Here is an 18514-nt window from a genome sequence, read left to right on the forward strand (position 1 = left end):
TGAGAAGGGAACATTTGCATGGATCTTAATAGGAATTCAAAGATCACTGGAAGAAGTGTGTGTGTGAGTGAGTGAAGGTGTGGCAGGAAGGGGTGATGGGAATGGAGAAAGATGTTCCAAAAAGGAGAAGTCATATGGCCACAGGCCTTGATGTGAAGCAGCACTGACATTTAGAAGAGTGTAGATAGTTCCATGTGGCTGTCAAGGCGGGGCCTTGGGTAGGGAATAAGAGAGTGGACAGTTGAGCACAGGCTGAGTCTAGAGAGACATAAGCTTCTAACTTATCTTGTAAGTAAATAGACATCTTGGAAAGAATGGAAGCAGAGTGTGACAAGATCAGATCTGGACTTTGGAAGGAGGAGGACTCTAACAGTGTGGAGGATGAATTGAAGGAAGGACAACTAGGGGCAGCCAGATCTGTTAAGAGAAGGAGAGGCCAAGACAAGATTAGACCTGCAGAGGTGTCATGGGAAACACCGCACCTGTGAAGGATGACGAGCTGGCAGCAGGAGTGGTCAGGAGAGACTTCAAACTGCAGTGCAGGTCAGACACCTGGGAAAGGAGAGCAGACTGGGAAGAGGATGATCCTCAAACTGCGGTGCAGCTCCAGGATGTTCCTGCCAGGCTTAGTGTCCCAGAATACAGCTCACTTCTTAGCAAGGCCTCACATCAGGCACAGTGGCCTGTTTCTGGCACTCTCTGTGCTCAGTCATTGGCCGGGAGCAGCCTGGGGCGGTGTGAACACCCAGCATATCCAAAATACAGCGGCAGGAGGCTGGAGGCTTCTTGCACCAGGTTCTCTTTAAGGGAGACCTGAGCACACTCCCTGCCAGCACAGAGATGCCTGCAGCAGCACAGTCTGCCCTAAGGCAGTCACGGAAGAATGGAAAGCAGATGGGAAAGAGGACCTAGCCTTGTTTGCCAGCACCCCCCTGGTCTGGGAAGGCTGTTTCCCTTCTGGCTTGTGAGGTTGCTGCCCTTGCTCCTTTCTTGGTTGGGGCCAGAAGTTGTCCTCCGCTCTTTTTGAGGACATCACAGGCTTGGCAGATGCAGGAGTCAGCTCAGGCTACTGTAACACATGGCACAGACCAGGTGGCTTAAACAACAGAAGTTAATTTCCTCATATATCTGGAGGCTGGAAGTCTAAACTCAAAGGTCAGCAGGATTGGTTTCTTCTGAGGCCTCCCTCCTTGGCTTGTGGACGGCTGTCTTCTCTTTGTGTCTCCACACAGTCTTCCCTCTATGTGCATCTGTGTCCTGGTTTCCTTTTCTTAAAAGAACACCAATCAGAATGGATTCGGGCCCACCCTAATGGCCTTATTTTAAATTGATTACCCCTTAAAATACCCTGTCTCCAAATATTCCGAGATATGGGGGTCAGGGCTGCAACGTAGGAATTTTGGGGGCCACGATTCAGCCCATCACAGAAGGTAAGAGATGTGCTGCCTCCACTGCTCTCTCACACATCGAGAGCACTGGTCCCTTAGTGTAGGCAGGCTTCTCCTTCCTGTGAATTCTGCTTCCACTGTGTGACACAAAGAAAGTCAGGTGGGTCCAAGAGACGCCAACATGCAGAGTGTGATGGAAGAGAGCGTGGAAAGCATTAGAGAGTGAACAGTAGGAAGGTTGGGCATGGTGGCTCACGCCTGTGATTCCAGCACTTTGGGAGGCTGAGGCGGGTGGATCATCTGAGGTTGGGAGTTCGAGACCAGCCTGACCAACATGGAGAAACCCCATCTCTACTAAAAGTATAAAATTAGCCTGGTGTGGTGGCACATGCCTGTAATCCCAGCTACTCAGGAGGCTGAGGCAGGAGAATCACTTGAACCCGGGAGGCAGAGGTTGCGGTGAGCTGAGATCGCGCCATTGCACTCCAGGCTGGGCAACAAGGTTGAAACTCCATCTCAAAATATAAAAAACAAACAAACAAAAAGTAGAGTGAGCAGTAAGCATTAAGTAGGGCTGAACTCTGACATGAGGTGAAATTAAACCCACTTTAGCCCTTGCTCCTCAGGGATCTCTGTTGCCCATCAGTGGAGGAAGTGGGTGGGCACTTGGGCAGGGAGGTTGGGTGCCTTTCTACCACCAGTCACTTTCAGCCGTGAGGTAAAGGAACGAAAGGTACACGGCTGGTGGAGGGCATCAGGGGATGTGGTGGAGGGGAAGAGGCTGGGAAGAGGGTTCTCAGGAGGATGGGCACCGAGCCAGATGAGACGGCGAGTCCCCCCGACAGGAGCAGGTCCAAGGGCACAGTCCACCGTGGGGAGGTGCCTGCAGGCCAGAAGCCCCTCCTGGGAGTGTGTTCAGAATCATCGTTCTGTCGACTGGAGAGGGATGAACCCTCCACAGTAGAAGAAAAGGAAAAAGATGGAAGACACACGTTGCTGATTGGCCTTAAACTTCCTTTGACTTGGTTTTGCTCAGAGCATCCCAATCTTCTCCCCCACCCTAATTTTCCTCGAACCCCCCGCTCCGATTCTGTGCTCCATCCAGACCTGACCACCCAAAGTTTCCTAAAACATCCTGTGATTTTCAGTCTCTGAGCCAGTTCCTTCATGTACAGTTAATTAATTTATGGCTGTCTCCAAATCCCTTCTCAATGCTACTGGTGAGACCTCCAACAGGATGGGCCATCTCCCTTCTTTGAACTCTCACAGCAACCTGACACTTTGCTTTGTGCCTCCATCCATGTTTTGTCCTGCATGGCTAGACTGTCTGGGGACAGAACTGTTTTATGCAACTCTGTGGCCTCAGTTTTACTTACCACAGTGCCTTACATATAGTAGAATTAAATACATCTTGAGTTGAATTAAAGTAAAAAAAAAAGATTGCCTTACATTATTTTCTCTAGGTCATTCATGGTAAAGAGTCCTATGAAGATCTCTTCCAGTCAAGAAAATATTTTTTTGTCTACCATACTTTGACTTTTAACTATTGCTTTTTGAAGCTCAGATTGATTTAAAGCACTTGGCTTAGATGCTAAAGCTTGCACATTTGCCAACATGAGCTCATAGTTTCATCTAAGCCTGCTTACCTAAGGAGATTTACGTTTTTTTTCTGAACATTTATAAACATCTTAGACCAGTTTCTAAACAGAGATATGATGTGATTTCTTCTTATTTTCCTACCAGTGTTTGCATATTAAAAGAACTTGGGGAATATAGTGGCAACCAAATAGACATCAGCAGAATTTCATGTGTGTTGGGGTGGTGTCCTAGAGAGAGGTGATTGAGAAGGGCTTTCCCAAAACAACTCAAACCGTACCACCTAGGTAGCCCTATGCTCCTCCTGCTTTGTAGCCATTATTATAACCTTTCCTTACCTACACCAATTTTGCAAGGTTTTCTGCTCATGCTAAGTGATCCATACATTCAGAAAACTGAACATCACCAAATAGAAGTTAAAATGAAACAATGCCCACAGCGTTGATGAGACACATTTAATAACATACGAAGCTAATTTAGTGCCTCATAAAGAATAAGGATAAATGGCTCCCTATGCCCTCAGGCCAAAAACAATCTTTATTTTCACATAGTCGAATTAAGTATTTCTGGGGCCAGTGTAGGGGAAAGATGGTATGGAATGGGAGAATCCCTCCTTCCTGCAAGAGGAGAAAGCCAGGGACTGCTCTGTCTATATTTTTACAAGGAAATTCTTCCTTCGTTTCTAGTAACCAAACTCAGAAGCACTGATGTTGGGCTGGAACAAGGACTTTCTAGTGGGGAGGGCAGCTGGGCTGCATAGACTTGAGGTTCCATTTTTGAGGTTCACCTTGCCTTGGGGTCTGTCCTTGGTTACCACCACTGATGTCTACCATGCTGGACTTTGGAGAACTTTGCTTCCACTTCAACACACTTTGGTACCTTCAGTCAAGTTTTTATTAAAGACTAGGGAAATTTAAATAAGAAAAGAGTGCCAGGAATCTGTCTTATAAGATACAATTTATGCATCCTCATCTGTCTCATTTCTTAGTTGCTGGCCTGTCTGGATGCCATCTTAGCATCTGTGACCCAGGCGGCTACATTTGTCCATCTACCTACCTTAAGGTAGAGCCAGGTCCTGGAGAGATTAGGAAATCTTCCTATGTGCCTAAGATTCACCTCATCAGATCTGGAGTCCTGTCTAAAGAGCCACCTTTTGCCTAACAACACCAAAGTCAAGGTCTCCTTTATGAAGTTCCCCACCCCTGCCCCCCTCTCCCACCCCTAAGTCTTGTCCTGCCTGCTGCTTCTTGGAGGAAGAGGTGGTTGTCACTGAGGTCTCACCTGGCCCTTTTGTCTTGTTCCTCCTGAAGTGGGGAGGGTATGACATGAGCTTACTCTGTGGAGACCCTAAAGCCAGGATGGCCAGGATGCAGCGCAGAAATGTTCCTGTGGAACTTAATAGGAACTATGACCTGGTGGGGTGGGGCAGTGGTGGGGGCTGGCGGTTTTCAAATCTATGTAGGAAGAGGGAGGACGAAAGGCCACAGATCCTTCTGTACACACCAGTCCCACTTCTAACCACTCTTTCTGTCAGAAGGTCCTTATTATCCAGTCTCACTCCCTCCCTTTTCCCCATGGCAGGTCCCTGTGATGGAAAGTTTGGCGAGCCTTTGATCTCATGTTCCTGCATGTCTCCATGAGTACACCTGTGTTCATGTCCCATTCTGACCACTCAGGCTGTTTGGACATGTCTGTCTGAGGGGACAGCTGTCTGGCTGAAGTGTAGATGGCTGGCTCCATCTTCCTGAGCTCTGGTTTCTGTGCCTGTCTGCACAGGGCTGTGCTCTGGATCTAGGCAAGAAAGCCTCAGGGTCCTTTCCCTCCCCAGTTCCTGGTGGCAAACATCTATGCCTGGTCACCTTCCACTTTTCTTTGGTCATTTTCTTCCATTTACACCAGGCTTCTCTACCAAGTGAAGTCCTAGCCCTACCAGCAGTAGCTGAAGGATGCTGTCACTGGCCCTATAGGGAGCTAATCCTGCAGGGACATGACTAATCTTTTCTATAACTGGGGAGATGGTGTGGGAGGAGGGTAAAAAAGAGACAAGAATCAACTTCTAGCAGAAAACTCTTCTTTTTCTCCCAAAGTAAAGACTACATCTGCTAACCTCACGTCTTCCAGTACTACCTGGGAACTCAGACTGGGAACAAGGACGTCAGCTCAGCCATTCTTTGTCTCTCTGTCTCTAATCTTCTGCCTTCAACAAAAATGCAGGACTAGAGAAAGCAAAAAGGAAACATAGAAAAGAGTGCCAGGAATCTGTCTTCTAAGATACAGTTTATCCTTCCTCATCTGCCTTTCTTCTTAATTCCTGACCTGTCTGGATGTCATCTTAGCATCTGTGACCCAGGTGGCTACACTTGTCCATCTACCTACCTTAAGGTAGAGCCAGGCTCTGGTGAAATTAGGAAATCTTCCCGGTCACATTGTTCAACTTTTCACCTACTCTTCCCCTAGCTACAATCTCCTTTCTCTTTCTTATCTCTTTTCTCTTTTCTTTTTCCTTCCTTCCTTCCTTCCTTCCTTCCTTCCTTCCTTCCTTCCTTCCTTCCTTTCTTTTCTTCTTTCTTTCTTTCTCCTTCCTTCTTTCCTTCCTTCCTTCCTTCCTTCCTTCCTTCCTTCCTTCCTTCCTTCCTTCCTTCCTTCCTTCTTTTCTTTCTTTCTTTCTTTCGAGATGGGGGTCTCAATATGTTGCCCATGCTGGACTCAAACTCCTGGGCTCAAGGAATCTGAGTAGTTAGGACTACAGCTGTGCACTACTGTGCTGGGCTCTGGATTCTTGATACTGTCTTCTACTCTGTACCTCCTCCCACCATTCCCACTGTATACTGAGAAACCCAGTTCCTTAGAATCTTCAGTTTCAAGGAATGGATCCATTCTCAGGTAACTTCAAGAAAGAGAGGTTTATTAAAAGCTATATGGGGAAATAAAGAAGATTGGAATATTTTATTTAATCTAGCGTTTTAATTGAAACATATATGTGAATATGGTAAAAACATTAAATTTTTTAAAAAAGAACAAAGCAGCGCATTGTAAAAATTGTTTCTAACTCACCCCAGCCCATGAGTTGGTTACCCAGTCTTCCCTTACATTCTAAACATTTTATATGCATATGCAAGCATACATATGTGTGTGAATATGTATGTGTGTTTCTTTTTATATACAAATGGAGGTGCACTGTACACATGGTTTCACACGTTGCTTTTAGTGTTTTCACTAACACTTTATCTTGGGCTTATTCCATATAGGTATTTATGGATCTACCTTGTTCTTTCTCATGGCTACATTATATTTCATTATATGGCTGGAACGTAATTTATTTCACAAATTCCTTATTAATAAACATCTTAGTTGTTTTTAACCCTTGTGCTATTTTAAGCCATATATATTATATAGATATTCTTTATATATAAAAAGCAAAAGGGTAAAACAACTTACACACACACACACACACACACACACACAGACACACACACTACAATCTATACTCCTTCCTTGAGTTCTGGAGTGCTCCATCCACACAGCTGGCTTCAAGCACCACCAAATGTAAATGACTCCCAAGTCTCTATCTCCAGCCCAGAACGGACCCTGAAGTTACATATAGGCTCTGAACTGAGGGATATCTCCACCTGGCCATGCCAAGAACATCTCATTTGAAGATGGACACAATTTAACTTACATTTTCCTACAGATCAGTGTCTTGTCCTCAATTTCCTATTATCCTGAATTCCTCCCTCTCCTTTGCCCCTCGCCCCCCATCAAATCTTCAAGTCTGTATCATCAAGTCTTATAGATCCTACCTCCTTAGTGTCACTCGGATCTATGCCCTCCTTTCCACCTCACTGCCATTGTTTCAGCTGACACCTCTCTCTCGCCCAGGCAATTGCAATAGGCTCACTGTCTTTTTCTCACCCCGTTCTGATCATTCTTTACTTGGCAGCCATCAGATCTCGAATGCAAGTTTGATTCAATTACTCCCAATTTCAAATCCCTCCTTTCCTTTCCAACTGCTCTGGTATAGTTTGAGTTCATGTGATTACTACCTCCCCAGGCTTACTTCTTAGCATACCCTCTTCACAGTCTATCTCTCCACGCATGCCACACTCCACCAGTTCCCAGACTACTCCTGGCTGTGTCCTTGCTCACGTGGCTACATCTTGAAACAGCCTCTTCCTACATCTCCCTTATACTGAATACTTATCTTTCAAGATGAAGGTCAAGGCGACCTCACCTCTTTGGGTGTCCTCCCCAGGTAGAACTAAGCAGTTTCTCTCTCTGCCCCCTCTGTCACACTTGTAACACTTTGTCTCTTTTCTTGCCTTCTACACTGTGAACCAGCATATTACACACACACACACACACACACACACACACACACACACACACACACACACAGACATTGAAGGCCTGGCATGTAGAGGTGCTCAAAAAATGACTGATGAATGAATAAGTCAATGAATGAATAACAAATAAATTCTGCTTCTCTGCCTTCCATTGAATCCGTACCTTTGTTAAAGAGATAAGAACTGACATACATCTGAGTACTGAGACTCCCAGGGAGTTATCTATGTTACTGCTTGGGGAAGGAGTTCAGACCACACTTGGAAACCCAAGTGCTCTGTGGTTGGTGGTAATAGAGAAACCAGGTTTGAGCACCCGGGCCTGTGCTCAGGGACCTTGTGAGCCTCATAAGTTCCAGGAGTGATAGAAGGTGCCTATGGTCCAGGAAGAGGCTGATTACACCTGTGTTCTTCTTGCTCATGATGGGAATGAGAAGGGAACTCTTCCATGAATCCCATTTCTGCATCTTTTGTCATGATCCTCAGGCCTGACTCCCAGCCATGGCTTTTGGCTCTTGAGGCTGCCTGACCTGTGGGAGATTCCACACCTGGGGAGAGACCCTTGTCCTGCCCAGTCAGGGCAGAGAACTTAAGTTCAGGATGAGAACAGACAGGACAGGGCCCTGCATAGTTGGGGTGGAAACTGAAACCCCTGCTAGGGATTGGTATTGGTGTGGGGCATCAATGGAGTCCGGACCTCTGGGAGCCTTTAAGGAGGAAGGTAGGAGCGAGCCAGATCAGGCTCCTTCAATCCCTGGATTCTCACAGGTCCGGACCTGGAGCTGTCACTGGAGGTGGGGACTATTGAGTCAACCTAGACTGAGGCAGCATGTGAAGTGTGAAGAAATTAGAATTTGTTCAGGAGGAATAAGATAGCTATATAATTGGGATGATTCCAACTGGAACCAAACATGTCGATGGGGAGGAAAACCCAATATATGATAGGATCAGGGAGAGAGAAAAAGGGAGAAGAAAAGGGAAAGGATAGAGGCACATGGGAAGACAAGAGGAAGGAAAGAAGAAGAAAAGGGAGGAGAGGGAGGAAAGGAAGTCCAGATCCTGCCCTTCTCTGTTCAGCATGAAGGACTGGAGACAGTGGCACTGCACTGGTGCCATCCAAGGGCCTCCATCCCCAGCAGAGGCCTTAGACTGGGGGACAGAGGGATAGAAGTGACCGATGGGACCTGCAGCTCCAGGGCTGCCCTGTCCCTTTGTCTTGCAACCTGTCTATACCTCCAAGCCTAGCCAAATCTTGTGTTTGAAGGAGATGCCCTGACTCTGTGATGTCAGGGATGGAAGAATACACCACTGTCTCAGGTGAAGTTCTACAGAGATGGAAAATTCCTTCCTTTCTCTAAGAAAAAACAGACTCTGTCCATGGGGGCAGCAACAGTGCAGAGCCATGGCCAGTACAGCTGCACTGGGCAGGTGATGTATATTCCACAGACATTCACACTAACTTCAGAGACTGCCATGGTTCAAGTCCAAGGTGAGTCACCAGCTTGGGAGTTTGTGGGGCAGGAGGTGCCTCTCAGGGATCCCATCTCTAGAGGCCAGTAGCTCTCTGGACAGGACCCCTGTCTCTGGCTGCCCCTCATGCTGGGCCAATGTGTGGGGCCCCGAGGTTTCTCAAGATGTTGTCTCAATACCCCCATCTCCCCACCATGGGGCACATATGGAGCCAGGGGAAGGAGTGGGGAGATTCCTGGAACGGGGGCACTGGGAAGAGCCTGGACCAGTCCAGGTTCACCCTTCCCCTCTGTGGACTAGAGGACCTCAAAGGACCCCTCTGCCTCTGACTTCCAAGATTCCAGAAGGGTCTGGCTGTGTGGGAGTCACTTTCAGAGCTTGTGGGTAAGGACAAGAGGACAGGTCCTGGGGATCAAGCTGCCTCCCATCGGCATCCCCAGGCTGCAGCCCGGGATGAGTAGAAGCTCAGGCCTCAGCCTTCTGGGGCTTCATCATCCGGGACTCCCCTCCTGAGCCCTGGGCCTGCATCTCCCCAGAGCTGTTCCCACCTCCTGTGCTGAGTGCTGCCCCCTCTCCTGAGCCCCGAGAGGGTAGCCTGGTGACCCTGAGATGTCAGGCAAAGCTGCACCCCCTCAGGTCAGCCTCAAGGCTCCTCTTCTCTTTCCACAAGGATGGCCATACCTTGCAGGACAGGGGCCCTCACCCAGAACTCTGCATCCCAGGAGTCGAAGAGGGATACTCTGGACTTTACTGGTGTGAGATGGCCCCCGAGGGTGGCCAGGTCCAGAAGCAGAGCCCCCAGCTGGAGGTCAGAGTGCAGGGTAAATGTGTGAGGGAGTGGCGACGTCCCCAAGGGTCTGGGCATCAGGCAGTGGGACCTCCTGAGAGGAGAGGAGTTGTGGGAAGGGTCCCCAGGAGAGGAAGGAGCCAGGGTCCTGGGTGGTCAGGCTGAGCTTCCCACCCCATGTGTGTACCAGCTCCTGTGTCCTGTCCTGTGCTCACCCTGCACCACGGGTCTGCTGACCCTGCTGTGGGGCACATGGTGCAGCTCCTCTGTGAGGCCCAGAGGGGCTCCCCTCCAGTCCTGTACTTGTTCTACCTCAATGGAGAGATCTTGGGGATCTCCCTGGGAATCACTCGGCTCCCCATGGTGGAGCTCTTTCCCCCTTGTTTCCAGTGAAGTCAGAGCAGGATGCTGGGATCCCGTCCTGCAAGGCTGAGAACAGCATCTCCAGAGAGAGGAGTGAGCCCAAAAGCTCTCCCTTGTTGATGCATCTTGTCTTCTAACTGGGCTCTGAGCCCCGGGGCCTAGGATAATGGTTCAGTCATCACTGCACCCTCAGCAGCCTGGCATGGAGTGAGGGGAGCTTGGAGGAGGCAAATGTGTGGAGGGAGAGGAATCTCAAGCGTTAGGAAAACAAGGGCAACAGGGCCCAAGCAGTGAGATGTGTCTCCTTTTCACAACCACAGAAGTTGTGGATCCTTCCAGAGAACTGGTTTCCTGTGGTCTCAACAACGCTGAGCCTTCTAGCTCTTGGCCTAAGACACAGGCCACTTTCCTGCAGTGAGGGTGTAGGGTGTGTGTGAGGGGTGGGGTGGGGGCCAGACCTAGAGGCACATACAGGGCATGAACAAAGAAGTGGAAGGAGCTAGAGTCCCGTGTGCATGTGGGCCTGGGAGGCCTGCAGGAGCCCAGAATCCTCAGCTTGGCCCTCATGACTCTCCAAGCCCTCTAGGCGCCCTCCCCTCAGAGTTGTCTGCTGGGGTGAGCCATTGACATGGGTCTGTGTGCTGTTCTGCAGAGGGAGCTCCGTGGCCTTACAGATAAGTTTTTTTTTTTTTTTTTTGGTGGCGGTGGGAGGGGGGCAATCACAGGCCTCTGAGTTCCCCAGGACTCCTCAGAGTGCCAGGGGAGAAACAATAGCTGTTTTGTCCAGGTGCGGCCTGAAGATTCATGAAAGTCACTCTAAGGGCCTGGGTGTCAACTGTGACGCTGACCCTGTGTCCTTCCCAAATGGTCCTGCAAAGCTGCCAGGACTCCCACTTTCTACTGCACATCCTAATCTTCTATGCCTGGGAATCTTACCCAATAAATAGAGGTGACAGAATGAGTCCAAGTCAGCCTCAATCTGCATCAGCATCTCTGCACCTTCCTTGGTCTCAGAAGACACTATGTGATACCTCTCCTCACCTCACTCAGAGTTGGGTGGCACCCTTAACCCCCTTCTTCAACCCAGGGGACCAACTCATAAAGGGGCTCAATGGCTATGAGGACAGAGGGTCCCTGCTGGAATCCTTCACCCTGGACTTCTCCCCGAGGGATCTTGTTCTCCAGCAGTCATTGTCAGTGCAGGGCAGGATTGAGGAGTCTGGCCATCCTGGACTGATTTGGTTTGATTGGTTGGTTTGTTCCTTCCTTCCTTCTCGTTGCCTTGTTCTAAAGATGAATTTTCGTTGCCTAGCGAAGAATCAGCCTTTCCCAAAGACAGGTCTAGCATTTGCCCTCCACTATGAGGTGCCGATCTCTAGGCCCTGGAATGCCATGCCTGATAAAAGTGTCTTTGTTTGTCTAGGGGCCTTGGCCATCAGACAGTTCAACAGTGTGATTTATGATGAGGGATTTATGCCAAGCACTATCATTTCTACCTCCAGAGGGAATGGAGACCAAAGGTGTCAGCTTGACTTTTGGAAGGGCCAGTGACTGACAGTCAGCCATGTGGGCAGCGTGTGATTTAGTCCTAGTAAAAACTCTGAGGCTTGGGCGAGATTTCCTGGTTGGAAGTATTGTGTGTGTATTGTTACACACTGATGCCAGAAGAGTACCCTGTCCTAACCCCATGGGAAAGGACATACTTAGTACTTCCCTGGACTCTGTGTGCTTCTTTCCTAGGCTGAGTTTAATATGTGTCCTTTCCCTACAATAAGACATAACCATGAATATAACAGCTTTCATTGTATTCTGTGACTATTTCTAGCAAATTACTAAAACTGAGGGTAGTTTTTGGAACTCCTTGAACTTTCAGGTGGTATCAGAAGTGAGGGCAGTCCTGTGTAGATTGTATTCTTTCTGACTGTATACTTGGCTAAACTCTCATGCACGTCTTAGAAAATGTACACGCTGTCGCAAGATAAAATACTAGTTAGGAAGATGAGGTTAGAAGAAAGTAGGGTAGGAAAATAAGTTGCAGCAAGGAACAAGCTCAGTATCCAAACTATGCTTGAGTGTTCTATCCATGACTATGGGAGGGCTACAAATGCAGCTTTCTGCTTTCCAGCAGCAACTCCAAGAGGACAGTCAAGTCTACTGTAAAATCACAGGGCTGCTCAGAGAGATGGCCCTGCTGTTCCTACCATTGGGAGGCATTTTTTCTTAAGAAAACACTGTGCGATGATAATGAACAGCGTCTTTAGCCTTATCTTTTCCATAGCCCCACTGAATATTCCTGCTTTATAACACTCTTTGACACAGACCATGGTCATTGATTGCAACAAAGCATTTCAGGGGAGCAAGTCTGCACCGTCCCCATAGGAGGTGGCTTGGGTTTTATCTTTCTTTTTTTTTCTTTCTTTTTTTTTTTCTGAGATGGAATCTCGCTCTGTCACCCAGGCTGGAGTGCAGTGGTACAATCTTGGCTCCCTGCAAGCTCCGCCTCCCGGGTTCACGCCATTCTCCTGCCTCAGCCTCCTGAGTAGCTGGGACTACAGGCACCCGCCACTATGCCTGGCTAATTTTTTGTATTTTTAGTAGACACGGGGTTTCACTGGGTTAGCCAGGATGGTCTCGATCTCCTGACCTCGTGATCCGTCTGCCTCGGCCTCCCAAAGTGCTAGGATTACAGGCGTGAGCCACCGCGCCTGGCCAGGTTTTATCTTTCTAATAATTCAGCTAAACCTGGGTTAGTGATTCTCAATGGAGGCAGAAAGCCCAATTTTGAGGACCTCTGCCAGAGTGAGCCATGATTATATTTAGGAGCATATGGCATGCTTTTGTGGTTTTAAGGCTATACAAAAAGGTGATAAACACTATTTTATTATTTATTTATTTATTTATTTATTGAGAAGTGTCTTGCTCTGTCACCCATATTGGAGTGCAGAGTGAGCCGTGGCTCACTGCAGTCTCCACTCCCCCTTCACCCCTGGGCTCAAGCAATCCTCCCACCTCAGCCTCCTGAGTAGCTGGGACTACAAAAGTGCACCACTGCACCACCATGCCCAGCTAACTTTGTATTTTTGGTAGAGACGGTGTTTTGCCATGTTACCCAGGTGAGTCTTGAACTCTTGGGCTCAAGTGATCTGCCTGCCTCGGGCTCCCAAAGTTCTGGGATTACAGGCATGAGCCACCGCGCCCGGCTAATAAACACTATTTTAAAGGATTTTGAGTGGGGTGTGGGAGTGTGTTTTTAAGGAAAATATTCCTCTCCCCTGTCCAGGAAATATTTTCATAAGCCCAATATGTAACTAGGTGAAAATCCAGGTATTCTAGTTGAAATGGAGATGAAAGTCCAGGAATTACACCTGGCAATGCTGCCCCATTGTTTTGCCCATCTGCAATCCCCGAGCAGAGGTGCTCCCTAGAACCCTTAAGGCTCCAAGGCATTGCCCTGGGATTTAAGCAAAGTGCTGAGATGGGATACTCCCTCCAGCTTCTACAAGAATAGTTTTTTTTTTTTTTTTTTTTTTTTTTTAAATCATATTGAGTTTCTTGTAATATTTCCATTGAGGAAAAGTTGCATGGATTTTTTTATTTTTAAGTTCAGCAGCCACTGTTCTAGAGGAAGGACTTAGCTGCATAGCCTTTGGGTAATACCTCATCAGGTGAGCTTGGGAAAGTAAAGAGTTAGGGACTATACCCCTTACCCCTTCTCCATCCCCCCAGGCAGCTATCCACCGTCAGCAAAATTGGCTATCCCTAGTGCTAGAAATTGTCCATCATAGAAAACTTCTCTCCACCTCTTCTTCCTCCATCCAGAGAGCAGTTGTAGTGGTTGCTTCTTAACCCTCCACTTCTCCTTCTGTTTCCCATTTCCTCTTCTAGTAGTTTGAGGGGGAATCCCCAAGCCCTTCCCTACCTCTTCTTCTTTCTTTTTTTTTTTTTGCTTTTTTTGAGATGGAGTCTCACTTTGTCACTCAGGCTGGAGTCCAGTGGTGCGATCTCAGCTCACTGCAACCTCTGCCTCCTGGGTTCAAGTGATTCTCCTGCCTCAGCCTCCCGAGTACAGGTGCCTGCCACCACATCCGGCTGATTTTTGTTTTTTTTTTTAGTAGAAACGAGGTTTCACCATGTTGGCCAGGCTGGTCTCGAACTCCTGACCTCAGGTGATCCACCTGCCTCGGCCTCCCAAAGTATTGAGATTACAGGCGTGAGCCACCGTGCCCGGCCCTTCCCTACTTCTTAACCATTTCCATAGGCTAGAAGAAAATGTCTCCATTGTTGGTGTGCTGCTACCAGGCTTCTTTCCTCTCAGAGGAAGAAACCTCTCAGACATAGGAAATCCTGCCTCATAATCCAATGACTCAAACTCTGAGCCACCTTCAATGTTCCAAGGTCAGAATCCCAGACAGTCCGTCTCTCCCCTACAAAGAAGGATTTGACCAAGAGAGAGGAGTACCATGGGTGCCACAAAACCATTGTAAGTGGCAAGGTATTTGGGGAACTTGACAGGGAAGAGAGAAGATTTTGCATGTGCTAATGGAAAATATTTAATGGGAAGGAGAGGAGTGAGTAACCCTGAGAAAAGAGAAAATGAGATTGCCTTCTGAGTCTCAAAGTGCTAAGTAAACACTTGGTACATCAGAGATGAGGCATGCATATTATCCCTAAAGAATTACAAAAATGAGATGGGGTGGTGTGAACAGCTCTCAAAAGAGTAAGTATAAGAGAATGTACCTCAACACAATAAAATCTATCTATGACAAGCCCACAGCTAATATTATACTCAATGGAGAAAAGTTGAAAGCTTTTCTTCAAATATCAGAAACGCAACAAGGATGTCCACTTTCACTACTCCTTTTCAACGTAGTTCTCGAAATCCTAGCCAGAGCAATTATTCAAGAGAAAGAAATAAAAGCCATCTTAATAGGAAAGGAAGAAGTGAAATTGTTTTCATTTGCTGATGAAATGATCTTATATATATAAATAAAACCCTAAAAATCAAAAACCCTTAGAACTGATTAAAAAAATTCCATAAAGTTGCAGGATACAAAATCAACATACACAAATTAGTAGCATTTCTGTATGCTTATAACAAGCTATCCAAAAAGAAAATTAAGAATGATCCAATTTACAATAGCAACAAAAGATAAAATAGTGAGATGTAAATTTAACTAAGGAGGTGAAAGACTTATATACTGAAAACTATAAAACACTAATGAAATAAATGGATGAAAACACACATAAACGGCAAAATATTCCATGTTCATGGATTGGAAAAGTTAATACTGTTATAATGTCCATATTAACCCCAAACAATCTACAGATTCAATGCAATCTCTATTAAAATTCCAATGTCACTCTAAACAGAAATAGAAAAAAAATCCTTAAATTCGTAGGGAATGACAAAAACCACAAATGGCCAAAGCAATTTTGAGCAAAAATAATAAAGCTGGAGACATCACACGACCTGACTGTAAAGTATATTATAAGGCAGTTGTAATCAAAACAACATAGTAGTGGCATAAAAACAGATCCACCAACCAATGGAACAGAAATAAACCAATGCATTTATAGTTGACTGATTTTTGACAAAGGTTCCAAAAGCCTACAATGAGGAAAGGACAATCTATTCAATAAATGGTGCAGGAAAACTGGTTATCCACATGCAGAAGAATGAAATTAGATCTTTATCTTACAGCATGCATAAAAATCAACTCAAGGGAGGGATAGCATTAGGAGAAATAACTAATGTAAATGACAAGTTGATAGGTGCAGCAAACCAACATGGCACATGTATACCTATGTAACAAACCTGCACATTGTGTACATGTACCCTAGAACTTAAAGTATAATAATAATAATAAAAAAACCCCTCAAAATGGGAAAGACTTTAATGTAAGACTTGGCACTGTAAAACTACTAGAAGAAAGCATAAGGGGAAACCTTCGTTACATTGGTCTGGACAAGAATTTTTTGGATTTGACTCTGACAGCTCAGGTAACAAAAGCAAAAATAAACAAATGAGATTGCATAAAACTAAAAAGTTTATGTATAGCAAAACAAAAACAACAAAATGAAGAGACCCACAGAATGGGAAAAATATTTTCAAACTATACATCTGATAAGGAGTTAAAATCCAAAATATATAAGGAATCCAAATAACTCATTAGCAAGAAAACAAGTAACTTGATTAAAAAATGGGCAAACGACTTGAACAGACATTTCTCAAAGGAAGACATACAAATGGCTAACAGGTTCATTAAAAAATGCTCAGCATCACTAATCACTAAGTAAATGCAAATTAAAACCACAATGAGGTATCACCTCACACCTGTTAGACTGGCTTTTATCACAATGATAAAAGATAACATGTGTTGATAAAGACACAGAAAAAAGGGAACACTTGTACACTGTTAGTAAGAATGTAAATTAGTACGGCTGTTATGGAAAACAGTATGGAGGTTCCTCAAAAAACTAAAAATGTAACTTCCATATGATCCAACTATCCCACTTCTGAGAATATATCCAAAGGAATTAAAATGACTGTGTTGAGGGGTATCCTTTTAACATGAACTCCCATGTTTATTGTAGTATTATGTACAATAGCTAAGATGTGGACTCATTCTAAATGTCCATCAGTGGATAAACAGATAAAGAAAATGAGGTGTATACACACAATGGAATACTAATCAGCCTTTAAAAAGAATGAAATTCTGTCATTTTGGACAACACAAATGACTCTAGAGGATACTATGCTAAGTGAAATAAGCCAGGCACAGAAAGATAAATACTGCATGATCTCATTTAGATGTGGAATATAAAAAAAGTTGAATTCCTAGAAGAATAATGGTTCCCAGAGGCAGTGGGCAGAGGAGGTGTGAAGGAATGGGGAATTACTGGTCTGAGGGTACAAAGTTTCAGCTAAATAAGAAGAATAAGTTTTGAGATCTACTGCACAGCAGGATGACTGTAATCAATAATAATATGTTGTATATTTCAAAATAACTAAGAGAGTAATTTCAAATATATCACCACAAAAATATCAAGGAAGTGAAGTGATGGATATATTAATTAGCTTGATTTAATCACTGAATTGTAGACATATATCAAAACATCACATTGTACTACATAAATGTAATATAATTATGATTTGTTAATTAAGCATAATTTATATCTTTTTAAAAAGAAACACTGTAATGTGGGGGCAAGAAAAGTGAATAGCTCTGGAAAAGGAGGAAATGAGATTGCCTTGTGAGTTCCAAAATATTAGGACAATACTTAGTGGATCAAAGATGAGGTATGCAAATTATCCCGAACGAACTAAATAATCAAACGAAGGTATGTACCTTATTAGAAAAATGAGATGGGTGGTGTGGACACATTGCAAAAGGAGAGTCATAGAAGTACACACCCTGACAGTGCCTATTCAAGTTCTGTCTAGGGACCCTGTCAGCCAGACACAGTATCCAGGCAACCTCACAGAAGGAGCCTCACTGGAGATGGACACCATAGATTGTCATCAGAGTGTTGAATCTTATCTCATCTCCTTTCCTCTAGCACCATGTTCCCTAGGCAGCCTTCTGTTGACAACTCCCCATACTGACTGTGTACAGGGAGGGAATGTCAGGGTGATGGAACAACAACTGGCCTATTTGATCAGAACACTCTGACCAAAGAAGGCTGCTTGTCCCCATCCCTTGGTGTTCCTTTATCCTGCCTTGTTTTTCCTCACGGTACTTTATTGCCTGATGTTACAGATCTGTTTGTTGTGTGTTGCTTACCCTCCCCCAACCTTGACTCTGACGATAATGTAAGCTTCAAGTTTTCCTGTTCACTGCTGTGTCCCACACCTAGAACACTGCCTGGCATTTAATTGAAGCTTGATAAATAATTGTAGGATGAATGGCTAATTTTATATGTCAGTTTGATGACATCTCTGACAAAATGAGGCAGCATTCCAGATTCTGATCAACTCTGGGACATCGATGAGTTAGAGTTTGAGCCTGTATTGTGAAAAGTGCTGAACTGACTAAGAAAAATGGCATCATGGGCAGACTTGTCTGGGTGGCCCATGGCTTCCCTCAAGCCACTCCCCTCTGTTTCCTTTGTGCCGTCTTCGTGTGCCTCCAGTCTCAAATACAAATTAATAACAGCAAAGGAATACAAATACAAATCACTGATGACATCAGCAATAATAATAACACTGAGGGCTTTCTATATGCCAGGCATAGTTTTGTTACTTCTCGAATTAGTTTAATCAAGTAAAATCCTGCCAACAAGACACCAGGAGTTTTGGCCCCAGGTTTGCCGTTAAACTGTGACCTTGAGGAAGTCTCTCCACCACTCCGAACCTCTGGTTTTTGTTTGTTGTTTGTTTGCTTTTTAGTTTTTAATTTGTGAAATAAAGGGTTGGACAAGATCCATAGATTCTAAACTTTTTTCTTTTAGCAACAGCACCCTATTTTCAAACAAGTTCTTCATCAGAACTCCCTACGTGAAAAGATAAAAGCACCCTGTCTGTGGTTGAAGCTCCCTGGCCTTGCACCTGCTTCCCTGCGGCAATCCTT

General features: G+C 45.5%; 1 long non-coding RNA gene and 1 pseudogene across 1 annotated transcript; one reads left to right on the top strand and one right to left on the bottom strand.

Annotated features, from left to right (window-relative positions):
- Positions 1 to 5469: 5469 nt before the first annotated feature.
- On the bottom strand, positions 5470 to 8306 carry LOC144330272 (uncharacterized). Its single transcript, XR_013396299.1, has 2 exons — positions 7365 to 8306; positions 5470 to 6459 (listed from the first exon to the last, which is right to left on the bottom strand). It is a non-coding gene; the product is annotated as an uncharacterized LOC144330272 (long non-coding RNA).
- Positions 8307 to 8402: 96 nt separating this feature from the next.
- LOC144338652 (Fc receptor-like protein 6) lies at positions 8403 to 10227 on the top strand (annotated as a pseudogene).
- Positions 10228 to 18514: the final 8287 nt, after the last annotated feature.

The sequence above is a fragment of the Macaca mulatta genome, chromosome 1, assembly GCF_049350105.2.
Source record: "Macaca mulatta isolate MMU2019108-1 chromosome 1, T2T-MMU8v2.0, whole genome shotgun sequence".
Lineage (NCBI taxonomy): Eukaryota > Metazoa > Chordata > Mammalia > Primates > Cercopithecidae > Macaca > Macaca mulatta.